A 17,401-nucleotide genomic window follows, 5' to 3' on the forward strand; every position below is an offset into this window, starting at 1 on the left:
GCGGAATGTATGTCTGTCATTCATAGTTTGTCTATAATAAACAACTGAAATCTGTTATTTTTTAATCATTCTGTCGTATTAGTTAGCCGCAGGAGTGCCTATGGAAGCTTCCCAGAACTAGTCTCGTCTACGGTCGCAGGTTCGAATCCTGCCTCGGGCATGGATGTTTGTGATGTCCTTAGGTTAGTTAGGTTTAACTAGTTCTAAGTTCTAGGGGACTAATGACCTCAGCAGTTGAGTCCCATAGTGCTCAGAGCCATTTGAACTAGTCTCGTTTATAAACGGTAACAATGCCAACATAATATTAGGAACAGAGACCTGGCTGATTGCAGACATTGAAAGCAATGAGAGTCTAAATTTCGATTGGTATGCACAGTGGTGTGCGCAACGTAAGGTCTAAAGTAACTTTTGCATGATGTGTCACTGCCAGGTAATATATCTCGATGAATATATCTCGGAGTGGCCGAGCGGTTCTGGGCGCTACAGTCTGGAAGCGCGCGACCGCTGCGGTCGCAGGTTCGAATCCTGCCTCGGGCTTGGATGTGTGTGATGTCTTTAGGTTAGTTAGGTTTAAGTAGTTCTAAGTTATAGGGGACTGATGACCTCAGATGTTAAGTCCCATAGTGCTCAGAGCCAATAGAACCACTTTTGATTCATGATGGTCTCTTGGGAAAAGTGGATATTCGGCAAATGGAGTTGCCTGCCCGTTCCCCCCAACTAAATACCGTCGAGCACGTGTGGGATGTGTTGTGGAGATATATTTCAGCACGGCCACATGCACCAACGGCCGTCCAGCAGTTGCCAACTGCTTTGATGGAGTATTGTAACGCCCTACCGTAAGAACTACACTACGTGATCAAATGTATCTGGACACCTGGCTGAAAATTACTTACGAGTTCGTGGCGCCCTCCATCGGTAATGTTGGAATTCAGTATGGTGTTGGTCCACCCTTAGCCTTGATGACAGCTTCCACTCTCGTCGGCATACGTTCAGTCAGGTGCTGGAAGGTTTCTTGGGGAATGGCAACCCATTCTTCACGGAGTGCTGCACTGAAGGGAGGTATCGATGTCGGTCGGTGAGGCCTGACTGACATGGAGTCGGCGTTCCAAAACATCCCAAAGGTGTTCTATGGGATTCAGGTCAGCACTCTGTGCAGGCCAATCCATTACAGGGATGTTAATGTTGTATAACCACGCCGCCACAGGCCGTGTTTTATGAACAGGTGCTCGATCGTGTTGAAAGATGCATTCGTCATCCCCGAATTGCTCTTCAACAGTGCGAAGCAAGAAGATGCTTTATACAGCAATGCAGGCCTGTGCTGTGATAGTGCCACGCAAAACAACAAGGGTTGCAAACCGCCACAACGTTTTCCCATTGTTCAATCGTCCAATGTTTATGCTCCTTATACCAAGCGAGGCGTCGTTTGGCATCCACCGGCTTGATGTGTGGCTTATGAGCAACCACTCGACCACGGAATCCAAGTTTTCTAAAAAAAAAAAAAAATGGCTCTGAGCACTATGGGACTTAACATCTGTGGTCATCAGTCCCCTAGAACTTAGAACTACTTAAACCTAACTAACCTAAGGACATCACACACATCCATGCCCGAGGCAGGATTCGAACCTGCGACCGTAGCAGTCGCGCGGTTCCGGACTGAGCGCCTAGAACCGCTAGACCACCGCGGCCGGCCAAGTTTTCTCACCTCCCGCCTAACTGTCATAGTGCTTGCAGTGGATCCAGACGTAGTTTCGAATTCATGTGTGATGGTCTAGATAGATATCTGCCTATTACACATTACGACCCTCTTCAACTGTCGGCGGTCTCTGTCAGTCAACAGGCGAGGTCGGCCTGTACGCTTTTGTGCTGTACGTGCCCCATCGCGTTTTCACTTCACAATCACATCGGAAACAGTGGAACTAGGGATGTTTAGGAGTGTGGAAATCTCGCGTACAAACATATGACACAAGTGACACCCAATCATCTGACCACGTTCGATGTCCGTGAGTTCCGCGGAGCACCCCATTCTGCTCTCTCACGATGTCTATTGACTACTGAGGTCCCTGATATGGAGTACCTGGCAGTAGGTGGCAGCACAATGTACCTAATATAAAAAACGTATGTTTTGGGGGGTGTCCGGATACTTTTGATCGCATAGTGTATGTCCCAGCTTTTGTTATGTCCAGGGAGCCATCATAAAGCGTGGCGACTTCAGTGTAATAATTATCTTTCAATGAAAGTTTCATTTCTGTTAGTCTCATTTCGTATTTCTTTAGGTTACCTTCTGTGCTCTAATGTAGCAGTTCTTTCTATGTACGGTTCAAGTTCCATAGATCTATGTTACTTGATAGTGACATATCACATGAAACTTTCTTTTGTTCTCAGGTTTTCCACACCATTCAATATCACAAACATAGTTTGTACGCCGGTGGTGGAGGCCTGATCATAACCGGGTTCAGCTTGCACATTATGTATGTTGTCACGGTATGAGTAGTAACCCCCTGGTATGAAGTCATGTCTCACCATGTCTGGCACACAGGCTGGGTATGGGGTTCGTTGCCAATGCCCCTGAGACAAAGCAACTTCCCTTATCGTGTGCCCAATATCTTAAGCTATGATGGCGTCGCAGATCCATACAACATACATCCATAATCAAGTTGGGGCCGCACAAATCACTACAAAAATGGAACAGGCAGGCTTGGTGTGCTCCCCACGCCAAAATATGAAGACATTTAAGGTCACATTCGTCATTGCATATCGGAGAAAGAAAAATTTAATATAATGTTAGTTAACTGCAGGAGTGAGTATGGCAAGCGCCCACAACTAGTCTGGCTCATAAACAGTAATAGCGGTCACACAGCACCAGGAAAAAACGCTGACTGGAATTAGAAGTGAATAGAGACGAAATATTAAATTCCGATTGGAATATGTACCGGAAAGAAAGTCTGCACACCGCTGGTGAAGGTGTGTTTATAGCTGTAAACTATGCAACAATATAAGGGTGTACTTTAAGTCTATCGAGGTGGCATGATTCAATAAATTCTTCTCGGACTACAAACCGTGTCACTTCGAATAAAACACTCGACCTTTCGATAGCTGTCCCTGCCATCGTCATCAGGAGCTAAATTAACTAATTCCCGGAGCTGGCACGGTTTTCTGCTTATATAGATGCAATACCAGCGTCTAGAAGTTTCCAGAGAGGGGTGAAGTGACGCATGCGTGGAAGACAGATTTTCAGCACATAGAAGCTCCGTCCCGCTGCGGAAATAAGAGAAATCAGAGCTCGAAAGGAAAGATTTAGGTTCAAAAATGGCTCTGAGCACTATGGGACGTAACTTCTGAGGCCATCAGTCCCCTAGAACTTAGAACAACTTAAACCTAACTAACCTAATGACATCACACACATCCATGCCCGAGGCAGGATTCGAACCTGCGACCGTGGTGGTCGCGCGGTTGCAGACTGTAGCACCTAGAACCGCTCGGCCACTCCGGCCGGTAAGATTTATGTGTTCCTTTTTCCCACGCGCCATTCGAGAGTGGAATGGTAGAGAAGTAGTATGAAAATGGTTCGATGAGCCCTCTGCCAGGCGCTTAAGCGTGAATTGCAGAGTAACCATGTAGATGTAGATGTAGATGTAGACATCAGGAGGCGCTTGTGACAGTCGTAACGTTTTAAACTGTAGTTCCTGCCTTCCTACAAATGTGAAGCCTCCGTCTTTGCTTTCGCTCGATGTCCAGAAAGAAAAAAAATGGAATTAACAACAACAATTTTAATAGAGATCAGGGATACGCACTTGTCAGGACACGGAGGTGTTTAAAATGTATTCCGTATTTTGAGACGTGGTAGTATGGACCAAACAAAAATGACCAATAAACATGGGCACTAAAATGCATACCTTAAGAACAATGAGCACTTGAGTGGGATAACAGGGCTGGTTTGGGACCAGGGGCAAGAGGGATCAGCAACCTGCGCTTCTGATGATAAGATAATATAATTTAAAGGGACGGTAGTTATTCAGTAGGGGCTTGAGATCACCTTGACCTTTGACCCTGATTATGTCACTTCCAGCGTCAGATTATACTTACGTTGAGATACGAGATGACCTTGACATTGAGAGGGGGTTTCATGTAAGGACTCAGGCAACTGGGCAACTGGTCCTACGAGATGATGTTCACCTTGAGAGGGAGTATCATGTTACACATCCTGCCCACGCAGAATACTCCCCCCCCCCCCACCTTTCACACTTCCCCCACACCAACTCACACACCTGGGGTGGGGTACTACCGGTTCTCACCTGGTTCAAATGGCTCTGAGCACTATGGGACTCAACTGCTGAGGTCATTAGTCCCCTAGAACTTAGAACTAGTTAAACCTAACTAACCTAAGGACATCACAAACATCCATGCCCGAGGCAGGATTCGAACCTGCGACCGCAGCGTTCTTGCGGTTCCAGACTGCAGCGCCTTTAACCGCACGGCCACTTCGGCCGGCGGTTCTCACCTGGAATCAGTTATATTATGTCTGCTGCATCACTTCTGGTGTCAGGTTACATTGGCCTTGAGAGGGGGTATTAGGTTACATATGAGGCAATTGGGCACAATAGATGTCTTGACCGAATGCCGGACATTTGCCACGCCGGACATTTGCCACACTTGGTCCTTCGCCAGATAGCGATCCCTCAGGTAAGGGACGCCCTTCCTCGTACTTCTTCTGTCCGCTTTCAAACCGCCGTCTCCACATCTTACTCGATACAACCAGTACTTAAGCGACCTTCTTCTTCGACATCTTGGCGAAATACAGAGCTTCTTTTCCGAAATGGAAATATTTATAACTTTTGGGAACGAAAGCAATACCGACGATTATGTCAGGATGTAACTAGTTCTGTCAAATATAAATATAGATCCCTCTGTCTGTACGGTAGCTTCCTTTCACGCTTACTGATTGCGATAGAAACAGTTCATCGGCAGGGGAGCAACAAGAAAGGAACGATGTAAAGAGAATGCGAATGTACGCTAATCATTTCTTTTTTATCACTGCATTTGTGCCTACTTTAATTACTACAACTGCATCCCTTAAAGACAATAAGGAAAGAAGAAATGAGAATGTGAATGTTTGAAAAGAAGAACAACATACTCCATATTAATTTACTTTCTAAAATCCGATATCCCTTGTAGCGAAACATTAGTTAATAAAGTGTAGCTGGACAATGTTCAAAACATGACTGAAAGTACGTTCAAGAACAGAGATAAGAACATCTATGATTCACATGTCATCTAAAGTCGACGTACAATTTTAAAATGTAAGAAATAATGAAATGAAATAATACAGAATGCTATGCTTATACCGTACGTTGTTGTTCTACATTGTTTAGCTCTGGTATTTACAGGGTCACAGAGAAAGGGAAAAGCCGTAATTGTAATGATCTCCACTACAACAGAAACAAGAAGAACAACTTAAGGGCCGGCCGCGGTGGTCTAGCGGTTCTAGGCGCTCACTCCGGAACCGCGCGACTGCTACGGTCGCAGGTTCGAATCCTGCCTCGGCCATGGGTGTGTGTGATGTCCTTAGGTTAGTTAGGTTTAAGTAGTTCTAAGTTCTAGGGGATTGATGACCACAGATGTTAAGTCCCATAGTGCTCAGATTCATTTGAATCCTCCCACCGGAGGTCCGAATCCTCCCTCGGGTATGGGTGTGTGTGTCGTTTTTAGCATAAGTTAGTTTAAGTAGTGTGTAAGTCTAGAGATCGATAACCTCAGCAGTTTGGTCCCTTAGGAATTCACACACATTTGAACATTTTCTATACAAACTTGAAAGTTAACCCATGAGGCTAATTATATAAAAATGATTGAAAATGTATGCAAAATCTAGTTTACTGACAAGATTTATTTTCCCAAAACAAAGACAGACATAAATTATACTAAACAAGTTGTGACTGAATACTGTAAACAACTAACAGTTGGTTTAAAACTGCAGTGGACAGGGGTCCCGGATGGTAGAAGTGAGTCAAGTACTCTGGCTGTAAAAATGTGGATAACGCAATCTGAATTGATCTGACGTGAGCAGACTTTGATTGATAATCTACAGAAGTTTCTCTATATAGGTGCAGCTGAGAGCAAGTGGCGATTGAGATCTGTGCGCCCTGACAAGGTCGGAGCAGCAGTACGTTATCCTGTTTGCTTCGTACGGTGATGTAAGTTGCAGCTGGCGAGATGTGTGCGGCGGAGGCGAGACCATGGCGGCACCTGTGATTCGATCGCGGCCACGAAAGAAATGCTAAAATCTCAAGGTCTAGCGATCAGGCAGACGGATCGCAATTTACTCTCTACCAGAGTCCTGAAATCACGGTAGATTTCAGTGTGTGACAAACCCGTTCACTGGTCGTACCAAGGACCAATTTGGCTCACTTATACGACAGAGCGCACAAGGATACCAAACGTCAAGACTGGTAAACCAAAAACGAATAAGTGTGCCCTCGGCAAACGAGTAGTCTGAGACTTTGAACTCACACTGTTGGTACAATAAGAATTTCACCACAGGCTCCCCAGTCTAAACTACTCGCAAGTCAAGTCAGTCTCAGGACAGGTTAGCTCTGAGCACTATGGGACTTAACATCTGAGGTCATCAGTCTCCTAGAACTTCGAACTGCTTAAACCTAACTAACCTAAAGACATCTCACACAACCATGCCCGAGGCAGGATTCGAACCTGCGACCGTAGCGGTCGCGCGGTTCCAGACTGAAGTGCCTAGAACCGCTCGGCCACACCGACCGGCTCAGGACAGGTGCCAAGCACGAACCACACATGCCAGAGCATCGACAAGAAGTCCTCTTACCAGACCAAAGTCTAGCACCCGAGTGCCTCTTACCTCCTCAGAAAAAAAATCTGTTTTCCCGCAAAGTGCACGAAAGACACAGCCTTCACGCTGTCTTGAGCCAATCACCAGGCTCTAGAGGCGCTAAATCGCCTCTCCAACACGACAGCACAAACTCCTGTCGAACCAGGGCAACAGTTGAGAAACCTGCATCTATGGAAAAAGAAGAAACCGCCAATTACTGGCTTTTTTAAGTTTTTGTGGAGGGGGAAGATGTTTTTCTCTGAAGTCGCATCACTTCCCATAGCAGAAAGCAAACAGATACAATCTTAAAGATCTTTATCTAAATCGCCTGTGCCTTGGAGCTTGTTAGTCCTAGCTATGAGGTGTAATAAAGATTCTATCTGTAGACGTTTCTCAGACGCTGGAGTTTCTTATACAACCGATCTGGCCGATGGAAGTGGGTCACAGGCCTATTTGTAGTATCGGCGAACACAAAAACTTGTGAATTTTTATTACACGTGGTTCTGCACACAATTCCTGGTTTATGACCTCACTGTGCAGACACGTCCCTTCAGTCTGTAGCCTGCAGCCCAGCCTTCGGCTGGCGCCAATGCAGGTATAGCAGCATTGTTTTGCTGGAGACCTGTCTCGACAAGGGGCTGCTCTGTCTGCCCTATATGGCTGTGGGCCTGTCCGTCAAGATTTACTGAGGGATGGGCTCGCCACCAATTGCTTCAAACTCCCAACCTGCCGTTTATACAAGCAAAGAACCATAAAAATACCTCATGCTTTTAGGGTCCTACCAGGCTTCATCAGCATCTGCTCATGCCGTTAACTATCTAGAATCTCGCTCAAGGTGTATCAGGTTGTAACAAAATTGTTAATAATTTTCTGTATATGAAAAATAGGTGAGAGAGTAACTTTTCCTCTCTCAAACTAAGATTACAGAAGTCAAGGGATAGCGATTTGACCTGTCCAGGATAGCAGCTAGTCAAAGAATATTTTAGAGAATTTGCTTAAAAAATTTATTTCAAAGGCCCAGTCAAATCTTTACAAGGTTTCTCCCAGAAAAACTTCCACTGTGCCTACGTGACACAAGTTGCCTGTCTTTCAGAGCCGAGGCAGTTCTGTCTAGTTAAAGCTGCTGACAAGAGACACCTTGAGCCCTCTGCTGAAATTACTAGCGAATTCACAGCATCAGTTTTAGCCAATAGCGTGCGTGGGATACACGTCGCCGGCCGGGGTGGCCGAGCGGTTCTAGGCGCTACAGTCTGGAACCGCGCGACCGCTACGGTCGCAGGTTCCAATCCTGCCTTGGGCATGGATGTGTGTGATGTCCTTAGGTTAGTAAGGTTTAATTAGTTCTAAGTTCTAGAGGACTGATGACCACAGAAGTTAAGTCCCATAGTGCTCAGAGCCATTTGAACCATTTTTTGATACACGTCACGTGTGTGAATGCTGGAGCATTCTGCAGTGCAGAACACAGCTGCTTCTCTCTTGTGTGATCCAGACTTCGAACAGAACAAACGTCTTTTTGGAAGGCAAAGCCTCTGGCTGGCCGGCCATAAACATCAGGTAACATGAACTGCCTCCCATTCTGCTGACCACTTATTTAGCTGTTTAACCACCTAGACTGGCCTAAATCTGGTAAGTTCTGAACACTATGGGTGCACCTTGTATGCCGTACATTGAAATACACTAATGGCCATTAAAATTGCTACACCAAGAAGAAATGCAGATGATAAACGGGTATTTATTGGACACATATATTATACTAGAACTGACATGTGATTGCATTTTCACACAATTTGGGTGCATAGATACTGAGAAATCAGTACCCAGAACAACCACATCTGGCCGTAAAAACGGCCTTGATACGCCTGGGCATTGAGTCAAACACAGCTTGGTTGGCGTGTACAGGTACAGCTGCCTATGCAGCTTCAACACAATACCACAGTTCATCAAGAGTAGTGACTGGCGTATTGTGACGAGCCAGTTGCTCGGCCACAGTTGACCAGACGTTTTCAGTTGGTGAGAGCTCTGGAGAATGTGCTGGCCAGGGCAGCAGTCGAACATTTTCTGTGTCCAGAAAGGACCGTACAGGACCTGCAACATGCGGTAGTGCAATATCCTGCTTAAATGCAGGGTTTCGCAGGGATCGAATGGAGCCACGGGTCGTAACACATCTGAAATGTAACGTCCACTGTTCAAAGTGCTGTCAATGCGAACAAAAGGTGACCGAGACGTGTAACCAATGGCAACCCATATCATCACGCCGGGTGATACGCCAGTATGGCGATGACGAATACACGCTCCTAATGTGCGTTCACCGCGATGTCGCCAAAACGGACGCGACCATAATGATGCTGTAAACAGAACCTGGATTCATCCGAAAAAATGACGTTTTGTCATTCGTGCACCCAGGTTCGTCGTTGAGTACGCCATCGCAGGAGCTCCTGTCTGTGATGCAGCGTCAAGGGTAACCGCAGCCATGGTCTCCGAGCTGACAGTCCATGCTGTTGCAAACGTCGTCGAACTGTTCGTGCAGATGGTTGTTGTCTTGCAAACGTCCCTATCTGTTGACTCAGAGATCGATACGTGGCTGCACGATCCGTTACAGCCACGCGGATAAGATGCCTGTCATCTCGACTGCTAGTGATATGAGGCCGTTGGGATCCAGCACGGCGTTCCGTATTACCCTCTTGATCCCACCGATTCCATATTCTGCTAACAGTCATTGGATCTCGACCAACGCGAGCAGCAATGTCGCGATACGATAAACCGCAATCGCGATAGGCTACAATCCGACCTTTAACAAAGTCGGAAACGTGATGGTACGCATTACTCCTCCTTACACGAGGCATCACAACAACGTTTCACCAGGCAACGCCGGTCATCTGTTGTCTGTGTATGAGAAATCGGTTGGAAACTTTCCTCATGTCAGCACGTTGTAGGTGTCACCACCGGCGCCAACCTAGTGTGAATGCTCTGAAAAGCTAATCATTTGCATATCACAGCATCTTCTTCCTGTAGGTTAAATTTCGCGTCAGTAGCACGTCATCTTGTGGTGTAGCAATTTTAATGGCCAGTAGTGTATATTCTCTTTATTTTACCTACTTTTCTATTCTGTCATTTAATGGTAGCCCTGGAGGCTCATTCACAAGTCCTGACCGCTCAGCTTTCTGAACGTTTTCGCCGTAAGACGAATCCAACAACCTTCTTCCCTCTCCCTGTCCATGAACAGCACATATACAGATGGCAGTAGTATCATGTGCACAAGCTATAAAAGGGCAGTGCATTGGCAGAGCTGCCATTTCAACTCAGGGGATTCATGTGAAAATCTCTCTGAAGTGATTATAGCCACACAACGAGGATTAACAGACATTGAACTCAGAATGGTAGCTGGAGCAATATGCATGGGAAATCCATTAAGACAGTCCGGAGAAATTTGGCATTAATGGGGTGTGGCAGCAGACGTCAGACGCAAGTGCCGTTGCTAACAGTACGACACTGCCTGCAGTATCTCTCCTGGGCTCGTGACCATATTGGTTGGACCCTAGACGATGGGAAAACCATGGCCTGCTCAGATGAGTCCTGATTTCAGTTGGTAAGAGCTGATTGGAGGGTTCGAGTGTGGTGAAGATCTTATGAAGCAATGGACCCTAGTTGTCAACAATGCACTGCACAAGCTACTGGTGGCTTCATTATGGTGTGGGTTGTGTTTACATGGAATGGACTGGGTCCTCTGGTCCTACTGAACCGATCATTGACTGGAAATGGTTATGTGCGGCTGCTTGGAGACCATTTACAGCCATGGACTACATGTTCCCAAGCAACGATGGAATCTTTATGAATGGCAATGCACCATGTTACCCAGTCACAATTTTTCGCGTTTGCTTTGAAGAACATTGTGGACAGTTTGAGAGAATGATTTGGCACCTGGATCACCCTACATGAATCTCATCGAACATTTATGGGACATAATCGAGAGGTCAGTAGATGCACAAAAGCCTGCACCAGCAACACTTCAGCAATCATGGACGGCTGTAGATGCAGCACGGTTCGGTTTCTCTGCAAGGGACTTCCAAGTCCTTTTGGAGTCTATGCCACTTCGCGTTCCTACATTACAGTGGGAAAAAGGAGGTCTGACAAAATATCCCATGACTTTTAGCATTTCAGTGTGCAATATACAGTAAATGTGGAGTAGCAACATCAGGTGAAGAAAAATACAATATTTAAATGCATACTTAATGTGCAGCCATTCGAGCATACTATCTCTCTCTCTCTCTCTCTTTCCCCTCGTTATCGTTGTAACATCGAGCGAAGTATAACTATGAACTCTAGAAACTTCTCTCTCTCCTGTATGTGCACACACCCACACACACACACACACCTATGACAAGTGGGTCATGCAACTGTTTAGCATACACGTCCACCATAAATTAACCGGTGAGATACTCGATCACTCGAAGAATTGTTTCAGTATGGGAGGGTCTTGATCCATTCCTCACAGACGAACCATTTGTAATCATGACAAAGTAGCCCTACTTTCAGCTGCAGTGCAATATGTATCTCAAGACCTGTCTATAGAATGGCTACTTGGCTCACCATGTGTGGAGCAGTGGCAACACCCTCGAGCACAACTTCTGTAATCCTCTATCGAGATGGTCTTTGAGGCAGCTTAACCAATCTTTGGATGGCAGCTGCATCTATGCGGTATGCATTCATCTTTGACCTGAGCCCCAAAAACTCCACAATCTGCGACCCATTCGCCTCGTCTTTTAGCAGACTGATGACTGTCCTGTTTTGCGGTGTTATTCTGTAAGGATTGTCAGCCACATATTCAGAACCGTTGAATGTTTTTGGGATTGTAACTAATTACGTCATACGGATCGCAGACTTTCACTCAGTTGATGATACTGTCTGTATCCACATAAAGCAACTTAAGATCAACTAAGTTTATTTTCTCAAACTCATCATGAGAGCGGTACATGTGGCGTTTGCAGAGGTCAAAAATACACATACCCATAGAGACAGACTTGTGAACTGTACTGAAACTTTAGCAATTTCTGCAGTGACTATCCCTTGATTAAAGATGGTGGCAATGGTGGCCCGCTTGGAATTTGGCCTGGCGATGTAATCTCTTGGTCCAAACGCCCATCCCAAAAGTGAAATGAATTAATTTCACAGTATTCTCTAACACTCTCCATTATTTTCCCGCAAATTGAATTATTCATTAATTTAAAAAAAAATCTTTTCCGAAATCGTATGTTGCAGGTGGCCTCTTTTCAGTGTTTAAATGAATGTACTCCTTCAACCAGCGTGCCTGGTCAAAGGAGATACTGTTGGTGTTTCTAATAAGTTTTGTCCCAACCTGAGACATTGGTGGAGGTTTGTATATTACAGAATGTATTTCTGCTTGTTTCCCAGTGTTGTCATCAGCTTGGCGATGGAACCTTTGCGCTGGACTAGGTGCTCAGGACACAGCAGCAAGTCGCTGTGTGCGTCATGCAAATGTGTGAGATACTGGTCTGAAACTGGGACATATCCGTCACCAGAATCCTCGGCTACATTTGGGATCATTTTCTTCAATCTGGCTATTTCCCCTTTGGACATACACATGAGATTGCTGCATGGCTTTCCCGTAGAGGTTGTTTGCATTCAAGCAAAGGATGTAACATAAATTGCCAGATAGTTTGTAATCCTCCTCGCTCATTCGCATATTATTCGCCTTAGCATAACCCGTGGCAGCACTGGCAAAGCTCCCGACGAATTTCAAGTTCGAAGAGTTCGGTCAACAGTTCGGCGTCAACACGCATTCTCCTCAACACTGCATCCGACAAAACCCTGGCATGGTGATATAGAAGACAGGATCCAGAAAGTATGTGCCCAGCCACATAGTCTGGAACTTCTGAAGGATGTTCGTGAGAAGATGTATATTGGTGTTCATGTATAATCTTTCAGATTGCCCTAAATCAAGGATATCGAACTCCTGCCAAACATTCACTGCGTGCTCATACTCCGCATCCATTATGGCTGTGTCTGTCAGTTTACTGAAGAATGCGGTTATGCCGGACAACGGGGTTTCATGGGCTTTCTCATCTAAATCCAGTTATTCAGAAGGAAAACCCCGTTCTTCATCACAAGTTTGGGTAGGGTGATATGCATATTATCCTGGCGCATAGTCTCAGCAAGTTTCTGTAGAGACGTGTGTATCCAGCGTAGCGAATCCAGGAAGTGAAGTTTTATTCTTAGTGTGATTCTCTTGGAGAATGAAATGTACTTTTCGATTGTGTCAGGAATGACGCTGAGCTTATCATCTTTCAGACTGAAATCACCTAAATGCTCAACAAGAAAGTGAACATCATACCTTCTGAAATTATGGAAGAAGACGGCTATGAGCCAGGCAGTTCAAGTAGCATGCATTGTGAGCTGCACCACATAACTTCACCATTAGATGACAATGACCCGTACGTGTAGTTAGCGCTTTTCAGCCCAAAAATATGACAATCAACTGTCTGCTCGTATAAGGCACCATTTTCCCGTGAGTCTGTGATGCGAAAGATGTTGTGATAAATCCCATCAACTTAGCACGCTAGTTTTTCGAGCACGGAGAGCAAAAATTGCGCAGGATTATCCCCGATGTATGATTCGAATTTGTTGCGACTCCGTCATAGGAAGATACAAATTGACACACTGCCGCGTAAAGTACGTGCTGTTCTGTGAAGATGGTATCAGACATGCGAGTCGCCTTCACAACGCACCGCAGGAGCTGGGAGGCATTCCAAGTCTGAGTCCACGACGAAGGAATATCTCTCCAGGTGGAGGACATTCTTGAATTTTAAATATGTTTCCTTCTCGGTGGGCATTGCCACAGGTACCGGTTCCTGGTTTGAGCAATACCTTTCAAGATACTCTCACTCGGTAAGTGGGTTGAGGCATCTAAAGCAAAAATCTCGTTTATGTTCTTTTTTACTCAATTGGACGGAGGTTCGAGTCCTCCCTCGAGCATGAGTGTGTATCTTTGTCCTTAGGATAATTTAGGTTAAGTAGTGTGTAAGCTTAGGGACTGATGACCTTAGCAGTTAAGTCCCTTAAGATTTCACAACATTTGAACATTTTTGAACTCAGTTGGGTGAAAAGAATGTGGGTCACGCTTGTGATCCAGATATAGTGTTTCTTCTCAGCCTCAGAGAATAGCAATAAATCTACGTGTTTGAGGTGCTGATTGGCTCATTTTGAAAAGCGTAAGCGTCCAAGTACTTTTATGCTCGACTTCTTTGCTCTGCACGGCGTCCTCATGGTCATCTTCTTCTTGCTCACAGTCGTTTACTCCCAGGCTGTAACGGAATATTTCGGAATCTGCCTCTCGAATTTTGGTAGCTCCTGGAGTTTTATGGGGAAGGAAATGCGTTTGAAATTAAAATAGTCGTGTACGATAAATGTTTTGTATGTACCCGTATATTGCCTCTGAGCAACTGCAGCAGGACAAAATCTGAACCTAACGTTGATCTTTGGTTCTGCGATCAACTTTCGTTCTTTACTAAACTATCCCACCAGGTTAAGATGGTAATGATTAAACACCGTCCGTGCTGTGGTTGCCCAGCGAAACATTCGAGTTGTAGACACATATATTTACTCACTCTTGATCAAATGTAGAATGGGTAGAGGCAGGAAATGACGTTTATTGATAAAATAAATGAATAGATTGGTCCTTTCCTTCTCCAGAGGCAACTGATAACTCGAATAAAGTAACTTGTATCATGCAAATCAGCACAAGTAATCTAGATGTGCCACGAATGCGAGCATTATGAAGCGATTCTGACTCCAAGGTTTCAGTACCAACGTTACAGTATCAAAAGCCAAACTTCGATTGTTTGCCACATAGGATGATTCGAAAAGTTGCACACAAATTGAAGGAGCCGATAAGAGGAGTTGAAATACGTCTGCTTTGGAATAGGAATGGATGGTCTTGGAAGTAATCATGAACCAGTGAAAGTTTTGGAATGCTGGGAATAACAAAATGGTTCAAATGGCTCTGAGCACTATGGGACTTAACATCTATGGCCATCAGTCCCCTAGAACTTAGAACTACTTAAACCTACCTAATCTAAGGACATCACACACATCCATGCCCGAGGCAGGATTCGAACCTGCGACCGTAGCGGTCATGCGGCTCCAGACTGAAGCGCCTAGAACCGCACGGCCACACCGGTCGGCTGGAAATAACAAATACAAACCATGCACCGCGCCTTGAATTTGTGCTGAACACTTTGAATGACCCTCGATAAGGGCGAAATAACTAATTAACTGAAACAGAACTTTTGATTCTGAGGTGTTAAATTTTGTTTACTCTTGGAAGACGAGTCATTGCGTCCTTGCAACATGGTAACACAAAGCATGCTGATTTAATAATTTTCCATTTCAAAAAGACCACCAGTAGTTTTCAATTGTATGCGTGTATTCCTAACCGCTGTCTGACACGATGCAGAAAAATAGTTCCTGTGAGACCTGAGTTTCTCTCGGCGTATAGAATGTTCATGTAACTTACGGGTATGCAGCCGGGTGACGTCGTCGACAACCGCGGATATTTCGGCAGGTGACCACCCTGTCATTTTCAAGAAAATTCTTGTTTGAAATACTGAAGAAGTAAAAGTAATTGACGGAATTCCGAAACGAGAAACAAAGAAGGAGCTTCTTCCGTTATAAAGAATACGAATAGTGCGTCACTGTCACAAGCGGGAGTGGCGCAAGGAAGACCTTTGTGAAAGATAGCAGCCGCCAGAGTCCTGAAAGTATAGAGGAGAAGGAGCTTAATTAGGTGGCCGCATTAGGGCGGCTGTAAAGACAGAGTAAGAAAAGGACAGTGGGAAAGAGGCGAGAGGTGAGCGTGCAGGTGGCGGACAAACGCGCGCTAACCTGCCATTATCCAGACCTGTTTCGTTTGCGAGCCGTCCTTTCGCTTCATCGGTTCTTCCCAACAGACGTGGATCGACACCAACAAAAAGTTGTTACGAACAAAGTTACGTCGCTTTTCTGTATTTAATAAAAACCGTTCTAGCACACATACGTGCCGTCAACGATTTGTAATTAATAAAATAGAAAGTTATTGTATCTTTTTGTACTTCATAACAATAAATGAAACTAATGACGAAATTAATTGCTATAAAACTCTTTTATAGCAAAAAAATTACCTTAAATAATTTTACTGTGTTGCGCAGAAGCCAGTGTGTTTATGTCAAGTACTTCTGACTATTGAAATGCTCACAGGGGTGGGGGAAAGTGCAAAACCCAGAAGGGGAGAAGCGACTGAAATGAAGTATGTACCACAGATCAGGTCCATATTAATACGCAAACGATTAAGGTTACAGAATTGTACATCATTCGCGACGTCGAAAATCAAAACGATGTGGAGCCCCCCTTGTGCAATCAGACACTTTAAAGCAGGGCTTTTCGGATGGTGGTACGTGTACTACTGGTGGTTAGCGAGGACATTTCAGGTGGTACGTATATAAGTAACAAAAAACACGTACTGATATAAGTAAAATTATTCTCTTATGTTACTTTATTTTTAAAGTAAAGTGATGTTGATTGATAAAAAGGAGCATCTGCATAATGTTAAAGAAAAGAGATTTGCCACAGAATATTTGTCTCGGACTGTACACGCCCTCTCCACCCCTCCTTTCATTAGTCATCGCTGCCTGTGCTGGGAATGATTCATCGCGTTTTGACAGTAGGGGTATTGTATTTGTATTTTGTGGAACTGGGGACCTAGGAGCGACGGAGAGGCTTCCTCTCTGCCGTAGCCCTCAGTTGATCACAACCCCACAACAGGCTACAGCAGTCCACTCAACCCGCCGCCGCCCCATACCTAACCCAGCGTTATTGTGCGGTTCGGCCCCCAGTGGACCCCCCCCCCCCCCCCCAATGTTTGCGTGGTAGAGTAATTATGGTGTACGCGTACGTGGAGAAAGTGATTTTTGCAGCAATCACCGACATTGTGTAACTGAGGCGGAATAAGGGGAACCAGCCAGCATTCGCCGAGGCAGATGGAAAATCGCCTTAAAAACCATCCACAGACTGGCCGGCACACTGGACCTCGACACCAATCCTCCGGGAGGATTCATACCGGGGACCGGCACGCCTTTCCGACCGGAAATCAGTGCATTAGATCGTACAGCTAACCGGTCGGGCGACATTAGGGGTACTTTGATGAGGTCTTATCGGTGGTCAGTTGAACGTTTTCGTGCCGCTTAGCAGTTTCCATAAACTTATGCGCTGCGTCAATGTGTGTCACTTCAGTAGTTTTACACAATGAACAGTTTATTGTTGTTGTTGCTTTGTTGAACGTTACGTTGAATGGCATGGAAGAGGCAGGAGATGGGCAGGAGGAAGTGCAGAGACACTGAAGGGGAGCACAAGAGAGGGAGGTGGTGTAAGAGGAGGAAAGTCGCTCAGGGGAAGGAGAGGGGACGAGAGGGAGCCCTGAGGTGTGTTTATTGTCTTTATTGTAATTTCATTCCCATGCCCCATATGGGACAGGGGAGGGCTGGTAGCAGCACAGTCCACCTCTCTTCAGCCAATTGGCTT

This window comes from Schistocerca nitens, chromosome 3 (assembly GCF_023898315.1).
Source record: "Schistocerca nitens isolate TAMUIC-IGC-003100 chromosome 3, iqSchNite1.1, whole genome shotgun sequence".
NCBI classification, from domain to species: domain Eukaryota; kingdom Metazoa; phylum Arthropoda; class Insecta; order Orthoptera; family Acrididae; genus Schistocerca; species Schistocerca nitens.